Consider the following 12,064-nt stretch of genomic DNA (forward strand, 5'->3'; position numbering starts at 1 on the left):
ATAACCTGGTAGGAGAAATGACATGCAAATAAATACATAGAAAACAAATGATATACAAGACAAATTGAAAATAATTAACAGAGGGAAGGCGTTAGAATTAAAAATATCTGACTCTACCTTCCTCTCTGGCTCTCTTTAGCTCTGCCATCAATACAGGCCAGGTAGGGCAAGATAATTTATTGTTAAAAATCTTTCTGATACATACAAAATATATTCAAAATGTTTAGTAGAAAAAAAGGTGTGGTTTTTATCATTGTAAACCACTTAGCATAGTATCTGGCATATAGCACTATATAAATATTAGCAATTATTATTATGCCAAAATAAATTATGTAAAAAATAATTTTCTTCCAAAGATATGGACTAGTTAAATAGTGCTCAAATGTAGAAGCTGGTAAAAACAACCACAACCCAATTAAATATTAAGGGCCCATATATCAGCAAAAGAGTATAGATACTAACTCTGAGGTACCACCTCATACCTATCAGATTGGCTAATGTGACAGAAAAGAAAAATGATAAATGTTGGAGAAGATGTTGGAAAATTGGGACACTAATGCGTTGTTGGTGGAGTTATAACCGAATCCAACCATTCTGGAGAGCAGTTTGGAGCTATGCCCAAAGACAATCAAACTATGCATATCCTTTGATCCAGCAGTACCACTACTAGGTATGTATCTACAGAGATCACAAAAAAGGGAAAAGGACCCACATGTACAAAAATATTTTTGGCAGTTCTTTTTGTGATGGCAAAGAATTGGAAATTGAGGAGATGCCCATAAATTGGGAATGACTGAACAAGTTGTGGTACATGAATGTAATGGAATATGATTGTGCTATAAGAAATGATGAGCAGGTGGATTTCAGAAAAACTTGGAAAGACCTACATGAACTGATGCTGAGTGAAGTGAACCGAACCAGGAGAACATTGTACATAGTAATAACAACATTGTGTGATGATCAGCTATGATAGACTTAGCTTTTCTCAGCAATACAATGATCCAAGACAATTCCAAAAGACTCATGATGGAAAATGCTGTGCACATCCAGAGAAAGAATTATGGAGTCTGAATGCCAATCAATGCATACTATTTTCACTTTTTTTTTGTTTTTCATGGCTTTTCTTTTTGTTCTGTTTCTTTTTTCACAACATAACCAATGTAGAAATATGATTAACATGATTGCACGTGTATAACCTATTATCAGATTGCTTGCTGTCTTGGGGAGGGAGGAGGTAAGGGAGGGAGGGAGAAAAATGTGGAACTCAAAATCTTATAAAAATGAATATTGAAATCTATCCTTACATGCAATTGAAAAAAATAAAATGCTATTAGCAAAAAAAAGAGTATGGGTACAAAGAATTTGTGTGACCATAGTAGCATGGTTGCTAAAGCAATCAAAATACACTCCTTCACATTAAAAATAATGAGATACAGTCCTAAATACAGAATTCTGTGTTTTGTTTGAATTGTTTTCAGTATGAATGACTAACTTTAAAAGTAAGTACAAGTAGAGCCACTAGAACAAGATGAGGTCCTGCAATAAATAAAATCCTAGCTCATATTTATTTAAATAGTCAGCCTAATTAAAGGCTTAATATGCCTAGAATTAGGGTAAGAAGAAACGGATAGCAAGTTCAAAGGGTTTCAGTTCAATCAAAAGGGAGTTATAGCTGAGAAAACAATGATTCAAATAGAGCATCAATAAAAGTTGATGGTATTTCTTTAAATCTTGCTCCTTCTTACATTTTTGTCATCCATTTTCATATAGTTAATTTATACTGTTACTTTAAAGCAGTGGAATTTTAATTGAAAAACAATTTTAACTATCATGATGCAGACTTTTTTCCCCCTAAAAATAAATTTGCTTGCTCTCTAGTAGGAAAAAACATGGGGAAAGTGGAAGAGAAGAGAATCATCAGACTTTTGAAAGTTTTTGAAATAAAATTTTTAATCACTTAAGGAAGGAGATAAGAAAATGCTATTTTATAACCCACAGTGGTTAACTATGCAATACAAGGTAAAACACAAAAATTTAAACTTCAATATTGAATGCACAAGTCATCATTGAACTCCACCTGATTACTGATTTATGGCTACTCAAGGCTGAATGGAATGTGTGTGTGTGTGTGTGTGTGTGTGTGTGTGTGTGTGTGTGTGTGTATAGGTCCCTTTGTAATAAGGCCAAGAGAAGGAGATTGTCTGAACTTGTTAAGACATCCATATTCCTATCTTCCTGTTCCTGTTCAGTTAAAATATTGTTGTCAAAATAAATGCTGCTTTGATAGATATGGAATTTTAAAGAGAATTTTAAAATTTTTGCTTGAATTTTTCTATTGTTTTATGGTATATGTGTCAGCTAAAAAATATTTAATCCTTTTCAGTTATCCACACCTGAGGTTATATTACATAAACAAAATCACTCCTGTTCATGTTATGATAATTATGGGAACTGCATGTATTGTACCTAGGATAAACTACCATTTTCTAGAAGTCTTGTCTTATACATATGTAATAGTCCAAGCCTGACACAGGTTAACCTGGTACCTGAGAAGAATGAAATGAGGCATTGTAAAATTGTTGCCCCTTTAGAACACCTAGCAGTTAACAAAAGGAGGTTTAGAACTCTCCTCTAGATGGCAGAGTGAGTAGACATAGAACCCAATTCTCTCATAATTACTCCAGCAAGGATAAAAAAAAGCACCAGACGTGGGAATATTAAAAAAAATCCAAGGAAAAGCTATAGTAAGTGCATTCTGCCAGTCTAGGACAGCACAGAGAGACACAAACTTGTGGGTACTATGGAAGGGGTCAAGAGGGAAAATTGTAGCTCAGGAGTACAATTCGTGTAAGTCGGAGATAAGAAAAAGAAAGGAAACAAGTATGAAGTCTCAAGAGAGGATGGTCCCACAGAAAAGGAAAAGGAAAGAGCAAGGAAATGAACAAACAGAAAGGAGAAAATAATGAATGTTATGAATAATGAGTACATAGAAGTCAGAATAAAAACAATAAAAAAATCAACTTCATTAAATAACCACAGAAGTGAAAATTAGCACATTATAGCACAAGCTATAACAAATTGAATTGAAAAAACACTAAGGAAAGGAAAGAACACCTGGCACCAAAACATCTGATACCTATAAGATCTAGCATTAGTAAAAATCAAGACAAATTGATAACAAAAACCACAACATGGGGCAAACAGTAGAAAAATTGAATAAAACCATAGAATTTCAGACTGGATGGAAAATCTATAAGAGTGGCAAAAATTAAGTAAAATATATTAAGCTTGGAAAAAAACTTAAAAACTTAATAAGCAATGATGATGGAACTTAAATATACAGATGAGAGAAAAAATTTGTGTTATCAGAAGAGTACCTCCTTCCCCCAAATGTGAAGAAACTGAAAATCTAAGAGCAATTTTGTATAAATATCCTGAGAAAATTTTCCAGAAATTTTAAGATCAAAGACACACTATCGATTTATAGAATTTTACTGGATGTCATCAGAGATAAACATCAGATTCCATCTATCCAGACTCAAAGTTATCAAACTACAGAGATTCATCAATTTAAAAAAAAAAACCAAAGCAAAAATATAAGAATGTGGTAAGCAGTTAAAATGAAAAACTACTTTTCAAGGAACTGATTCAAATCACACATTTAGTCGATTAATCACTTGACTTGAGGAAAGTCAGAACAGTGTGGAATATGATTTGACTTCTATTTAACTAAACTAAGAATAGCACTTAAAGATAGAAATATATTTTTGATTCTCCACATTTCCACATGTTTGTTTAGGAAAAAGGGATGCTTAATGAAACCTTCAACATACAAATGAACCAAGGAACAGATCTCCAAGTAATTCCTAGAAAAGTCACACCTTGCAGGGACCTCAGAATTACTACTTCTTTAAAAGTGGATTCTACATAAAGATATGTAGGGTTACCAAAACAAGAAGAGGAGTATTAATGACCTAAAATTGTCCTAAGAGGTGAACTGTTGAGAATCATGAGGGGGATTTCAATCAGCACTCAGAGTAATATCCCCTAGAAAGTAGGAGTGAAGTAACAGATATCTGCAAGGTTAAAATAACTATGTAACTAACACATAGTTATTATAGTAACAATGCATTATTTTATATATAATAATATAACTATTTTCTAGATTTTATCTTGTATATGTTATCTAATATATGCTGTTTATATTACATATTTAATTAATATTGCGTTATATATAATAATTCCCCCATAACTAACACATCATGTCTTTGTGCTAGATTTCTGATCTGTTCTCTGAACTCACCATCCATTTCCTCCTTTTTAAGCCAAGTAGTCTATGCTATACTTTGGCCGCAATACATCTTCTATTTCTTCCACCACTGATTTCCCACTCAAATGCTCTCTACTATATTCTTTCCCTCTGGTTTATGAATTTGCTCTAGTGAGTGTGTTAGTAAAATATGCTATTCCACTACCCTTTTCATCTAGTCTCTCCCTTTTGAAAGTGGTATATCCTTCCATAATCACAGTTCAGCCACAAATATTCTACCAAGCCTCAGTAATACCTTTGATATTAAATTTATCTCTGATACGTTGTATATTTGTAATGACTTTTTTTGAGGACTGTCTCCTGTGAATTAATGATCTTCTTCATTGATATCCTTCTTTCTCTGATTTATCTGTTTTTCTCTAAGGAGTCTTGCTTGTCAGATCCTGGACACACCTGCATGTCCTGAAGCTTTTGTAAACATTCAACTAATGCTATCCCAACAAACTTTAGCTTCTAGTTGGGAAAAGTTTATAGAGTGACAGATCTTCAAATGGTGGATGAATGGCCTTTATTTGAGTAGGAAGGCATCATTTCTCCTCTATGTCTGTTAAAGAATATTGCCTCAGGATGATTTTTTGTGTGTTACAAATCAGTGGTAGTGATGCCCCCTTGTGTGATTCTGTTGTTTGGTTAATTGTAACGGCTTGTTATGGGTTAGCCTACGCTGTTGTCAGCTTTCCTAGCTTGTCATCTATTGCTGTTATGAAATGAAAGCATTTATTTATTAAGCATTTACAATGTGCTGAACACTATAGTTACACATACAAAATACAAAATCAAGATAGTCCTTGGCCTTGAGGAGCTTGCAATATACAGGTGGAGACATCATGGATAAGGAAGCAGGGATCAGGAAAAAGTGTTTTGGATTAGGAAGTTACAGGAATGGATAATGGATCCATAGGGGAAGCAATTGATATGCCCTTTTTGGAAAAAGCGATAGTACTGATTTTATTACTATTGTTAGTGCATGAAGTAGAAAACTAGTGTTGTTCATGATGACAAACTCCAAAACCTTATAGTTTTAGAAAGAAACTTATTATGTCATTTGGTTAGTGTAGTGGGTTGAATCTGAAATGACTAAGGAAATAAAGGTTTGAGCTTCCAAGCATATCAATTTATTAAGCAATGAATGCTGAATGCATGACAAATTGGGACCAGACCTTCCTCAGCTTGTCACTGAACCCCAAATGCAGGGGGAAACAGAATTTTATGCATTAAAAGCAATTAGTAGGATATAAACCAGGATACAAAATTAGATAATCTGATTTCTAATTGGAGGAAAAATTAGTGGCATTCTGAGTTGAGAGGGAGAAGAGTGAGCAGATATAATTCCCTAAAATCAGAAAAAGAGGTGTCCCATTCCTCCCAAGTATCTATATTAGATCACAGGAAAAAAGGAAACAGTAACTGATTGACCCTGTTCGGGGCCAGTTTTCAGCTAAAACATATGGGTGATTTCGGGTGTATAATTGCGAGAAAACGTCTTGTATCAATCTTTGGATCTAAGTTTCTTGTCAGCATAACATAGGTCCTTAGTTAAGGGTCTCTAAGCAACAGGTTGAGAAGGTCCTGCCTCCCAGCCACACAGGAACAGGTTCAAACAATGAATTAAAGTTTTCTTACAATTCCCATATTTGAATACAGTTTTCTCACAAGACAGAAATTGGACTAGACCCACAATTGAATAGAAAGAGAACTGAGTTAGATCCAGAATTGAGACCCAAGGAGTCACTATGGGTCACTCAATTCCCACAATTCCCTCAGTAGAGAGGACAATGGAAAGAAGAGGTGGTACTCTCTCTGGATTCTAGAAGGTTTACATTATATAGGATTTTGACAAAGGCATTTGTATATGAGTCACATGGGAATCATTCGACAAAGGTATCTGCACGAGTCACACATACCACATGTACTTCAGTTAAGCAATTTTGTTGAGAGGACAACTTGAAAGCAAGGTAGATTGATGTGAATATGAGTAGACATAAAAATAAAATTTACATGAAGCCAGAACATGAAGAGAACCCAAAACACAAGCTTGGGTAGACCTGAAATAAGTCCTGGGTGCTGGGACCAAAAAGAATGCATTGGGTGGATCCAGGACCTGAAGGAACCCCAAATTCCTTACAGTCATCTCTGATTTTCCTAGAGAGTTACTGAGGTCAGGTGATATTCTGGGTACAAACAACCTTTAATCACATAAAGTTGGATTTAAACAGTATAATAATTTTTCCAAACAATATAATAAAGCATTCTTTCCATACTAAGGTGAGGGAGCATGGGTAGAGAGGATGGAAGTAAGTTGGGAAGGAGATAGTGAGGGAAAAGAGTCATATGGTACAGGGCAGTATGGTATGATATGGTATAGGGCAGGGGTGGAGAACCTGTGGCCTCGAGGCCACATGTGGCCCTCTAGGTCCTCAAGTGTAGCCCTTTGACTGAATCCAAACTTCACAGTACAAATCCCAAGGACCACATGTAGCCTCAAGGCCTCAGGTTCCCTACCCCTGCTATAGGGTCTTGTTAAATATAGTGGGCTATGTGGGTTCAAGCTGGCTGCCTCACCAATTGAAAGCAGTCTGATTGAATTCAAGGTCCTGGCATAGTGATATTGGGGCTGAATGCAGGAAAAGAATGAAAATGGGAACTCAAATAATGATATGAGTGAAAGGGAATGTTCATGGTAGATATGTGAGTAGAACTCCAACATGGGCAAAAGCCTGATGCACCAGGAGGTGATTAAAGTTGTAATAATGAGGTATTGCTTGTGAATTCCATTGGTTTTCTTTACCTTCCATTAGATTTGGTATGATATACAATATAATTGCATATTGTATTATATTGTATATTGTATTGCTTGAGAATTCCATTGGTTTTCTTTAACTTGCCATTAGATTTGGTATGATATACAATATGATCTGGAAAGAGGTAAACACAGCAGACCAAAACCATGGAACAATTAGGGGTCCCAGTCTGATAGACTGTGTGACCTGATTTCATGTAGCCTGTAATAATGATTATGCTATGTCTGGTACAGAGGAAGAGCTGGTACAGGAGATAAAATAGATTATTTGTGTGGATGTGTTAATTCCCCCAGGTATGGAGTGTTACCTTTGGGATATGTCAGTTCTGTGATAAAGTGTATCATCAAGGCCATTCACACTCACTGAGAGTTAATAAATTTTGCAAGAGTCCATTTATTCATGGGAGTCTTTCATATGAATGAAGACCTGGAAGCCAGGGCTAGCCAAACAGGATGGAGGGTTTTAAATAGTCTTATATGTCTTGCCACTGAACTGTCATGGCATGTCCATAGGGTGGGAGTGGAGGGAGAGACATATAATCAGAGGTTCGCTAATACTTGCCCACCTGAGTCTTGGAGAGTTACGAAACTATGGCTGAAGGCTCAGTTCTCCAGGAAAGGAGGTCTCTAGGAGATGATAGCCTGAACCTTCAGTTATAGTCTCATGGCTCCCAAAGATTCAAGTGTGTAAACACTAGCCCTAGTAAATAGGAGATGGAAGAGCCCATGCAGTACTGTCCCCAGCTCCCTGTGGTGGTGGTTTGTCCCGCTTGGATGGTTAACAGTGTGGCCTGAGTCTATGCTTCCTGGGCCTGTTTTTCTTGGATCAGTTCTATGAGGACTAATGAGGATTGAATAGCTGTGAAGTTCTCAGGCCATGATCCTATCTCTGTTGGGTATGGGGGAGGACAAGGAGTCTTCCAGCTTCCCAAATAAAATCTCCGTTTGCTGTTTGTGGCAGTAACGGACAATACACAAAGGAAAAGTTGAACCAGCTTTAAAAGAAAAGAATGTTTTCTTTATTTACTCCTGGCTTCATTTTTTCAAGTTAAAGATACTCTGGGGTCTTAAGGTCTGACTTGACTACGAAGGAGTGACAGACCCCTCCAGGTAATGGTACCAACCTTCACATTCCACCTTTACTTCCAGCAGCTTTCCTCAAGATTGCGTAATTCTTGTTTGCTGTGGATAAGTCCTATTAAAAATATGCATCAAAGCCAAAAACCTCAGGGGGAGACACACGCATGGACTAGGCTAGTCTTTTTCCCACATTATGGAGGTCTGTCTCCACCATGAATGTAGCCCAAACATATCGTTATGTTAGTCCAGAGGCTTTGAGGAATCAGGCAGTTTTATCTGCTACAGTTCATCAAAAAAGTCTTTGGGGACCTGAATTGAGCTACGAGGCATATGTGGGATTAACTTTCCCTCATTTTTTCTTCTTTAAGTCTTTACTATCCCTAGATGCACTCCTTGCATGGCTGTCACCACTTCATCTGCTCCTGTCTCACTTTCTCATGGCCCATCCGGTGTCAGAGGAATTCTAGCTCCCCTTGCTCAACATGACATCCACCCCATCTTGCGTACAGATGGTCAGAGCACAGATGTTAGAGAATTTTTTTAGGCTAAGGTGACATGCTGCCTCTTGTCCCAAAAGTAGATTAAAATGTCTTTGAGATAAACTACATCATTTCCTCCCATCCCTTCCCAACTACTAATCCAGAAGGTTCTGGAAGACTGAGTTCATGAAATGCTGGAAAATTATAGGGCCATCAAATAACCAGAAAGTAATGATCCCCCTATATGAACTGTTTCTGCCTAGCTGGAAATGGAATATTCTGTTCCTGCCCATCCTGAAGCAAAATCAAGGTATAACTCTTCTGTGCACAGCCTGATACAGCTGGTCTAGTAAGTCAGAGATTAAGGGCAGTCTCTACTGGTCTTGCTGCACCCAAGGGCCTGGTAATTACAGCACATACTTAGCTCCTCATTCTTTTTCTTCATAAATAATGTGGAGTGAGTGGAGTGGCAGGTGAAGTGAAGGATACAGGAAGCCTCTCCCCTCATTTTCTTCAAGAATTCTTAGTGTTTCTTTCTTGGATTTATTCTATGTAGAGGATGGAACCAATGGAAATAAAAATAATTGCATAGCTCCAATGTCTATGTGATGGCATCAGTTCGAGCCCATCACACACTCTGGAACTGCTAAGATTAATGTGGCAATGTGATACCTAGTTTTGGAGAGAGAGCACGATATACAGTTAGATCCTCACTGATCACCCGTGTCATTCTGCCAACAGTGTGGAGAGCTAAACAGCATTGGTTCTTCCTTCCACAAAACATTCTATTTATATGGAAATAGCTACCTAACCTCTCGGGACCTTGCCAGCAGCTTCAATGATAGGGTTAGCCTTTATGGAGTGCTTTATATTCCAAAAACTCTTAACATGCATTATCTCACTTGTATTTACTCACTTATATATCACATATTACTCTTTGCACCTGCTTCCTTAGGATATAAACTCCCTGAGGACAGGGAGTTTTTGTCTTCATATTCCCAGAAACTAGTAGAGTGTCTAGCATTTAGTAGATATTTAATAAATGTGTTTGATTTAAATTGCACTGACTTTGTGGAAGGGAACCAGGCATTCAACAACTGAGTAGCCTCAAAAAGCTTTTTAAATGGACTACTGTTATTCATTACATGCCTAAAGCTATTTTTTAAATCTCTCTCAAAAAATTACATTCTGAGTGGAGTAAACTAGTTTTCCCAGTCTTCCAACTTATGGGGTAAGCTAGGTTCCTGGTAAGACCATTCCTATCTAATGAGTGAGTATCCTCTGCTAATAGAGGCAGAGAGTTTCCTGCAGAAAAGAGGCTTTCAATGACTATCATTGGTTTGAATCTGTCAATCAATATATCTACCAGCTCCAGAAGGGAAGGAGCTTCCATCATAATCTTCTAGCATGCATGACCTCTGATAGAACCAGCCTTTATCAAACAGAACTGTCATTTTTATTATATTGGCTCAGCCTACCCATAAGCAACTAATATTTCACCAATTGATTAGATCTGACTTTGTGTGAAAAGTGTTTTGTAATTGTCTTCAACAAGTCCCTAGGTTTTTTCTTGGCAGGGAGACTTGCAAGTATTTTATATTGTCTTCAATGATTTTAAGTGGAATTTCTATTTCTATCTCTTCCTGATGGATTTTATTGGTAATATATAGAAATGCTGATGATTTATGTGGGTTTATTTTATATCCTACAATTTTGCTGAAGTTGTTTTTTTAACTTCAACTGTTTTTTTAGTTGGTTCCTAGGATTCTCTAAGTATGCCATCATATTGTCTGCAAAGAGTGATAGCTTTATTTCATTGTTTCCTGTTCTAGTTCCTTTAATTCTTTTTTTCTTCTCTTATTGCTATAGCTAGTATTTCCAGTACAATATTGAATAATAATGGTAATAATAGAAATTCTTGCATCACTACCTATTTTATTGGGAAGGCATCTCACTTATCTCCATCAGTGCTTGCTTATGGTTTTAGGTTGATATGAGGAATTATATCATAAGGAATGATAAATTATTTATCATTGTAAGGAAAGCTTTATTTATTCCTGTGCTTTCTAGTGTTTTTCATAAGAATGAGTGTTATATAAAAGCAAAAGCTTTTTCTGCATCTATTAAGATAATCATATGATTTTTGTTGTTTTTGTTATTGATACAGTCAATTATGCTAATCATTTTCCTTATATTGAACCAACCCTGTATTTCTGGTGTAAAATTCCACCTGGTCAGAGTAAAAGATCTTTGTGATATATTCCTATAATCTTCTGGCTAGTGTTTTATTTAAATTTTTTGCACTGATATTTATTAAGGAAATTGGTCTGTAGTTTTCTTTCTCTGTTTTTGCTCTTCCTGGTTTACTAATAATTTCTTAACTGACAGATCTAATATATTTTTCTCAATCCTCACCCTTCTTGACCTTTCTTCAACCTTTGATACTGTCAATCATCCCCTTCTCCTTGATATTCTCCTGTCTCTAGGTTTTCATGACACTGTTCTTTTCTGGTTCTCCTCCTGTCTGTCTGACTACTCTTTCTCAGAATCCTTTGTTGAATTTTCATCTGGGTCACACCCGCTAGTGAGGGAATTCTACCAATCTTGTCCTGGGCTCCATTTTTCTTAGTGATCCCATCAAATCCAGTGAATTTAATTAACATCTCTATGTAGATGATTTTCTGGTCTATTTGTTTAGTCCTAATGTATCTACTGACCTTCTATCTTGAATTTTCAACTGTCTATTAGACATCTTGATCTGGTTATCTCATAGACATTTTAAACTCAGCATGTGTAAAACTGATCTCATTATCTTTTCCCCAAAGACCTCCTTCTTCCTAACTTCTCTATTACTGTTGAATTGTTCCTCACTCTTTATTCTTTACTCCCCTCCACCCCAATCCAATCATTTGCAAAGCCCTATCATTTTTATCTTCATAACTTACTGTTGTGTATTCTCCCTTTTCTCCTCTTGATGCTGGCCCTCATTACCCTATGCTTGGACTATTGAAATAGCCTTCTGGTTGTCTCCCTGTCTCAAGACTCTGCTTACTTCAATCTATCTTCCACTCTGTTGTCAAATTGATCTTTCTTAAGCACAGGTCTGACCATATAATCCCCCCTAGTCAATAAACTCCACTCACTCCCTATTACCTCCAGGATGAAATATAAAATCCTCTCTTTGACTTTTAAAGATTCATACTGGCCCCTCCTTATATTTCCAGTCTTCTTATCTCTTACTTCCCGACTATGATCCAGTGACACTGGCTTCGTTGCTGTTCCTCACACAAAATACTCTTATCTCTTGGCTTCAGATATTTTCACTGATTGTCCCTTGTGCCTGGCATACTTTCCCTCCTCATCTCTGCCTCTTGG

The sequence above is a fragment of the Vombatus ursinus genome, unplaced genomic scaffold, assembly GCF_900497805.2.
Source record: "Vombatus ursinus unplaced genomic scaffold, bare-nosed wombat genome assembly UNPS02014812.1, whole genome shotgun sequence".
In the NCBI taxonomy this organism is placed as follows: domain Eukaryota; kingdom Metazoa; phylum Chordata; class Mammalia; order Diprotodontia; family Vombatidae; genus Vombatus; species Vombatus ursinus.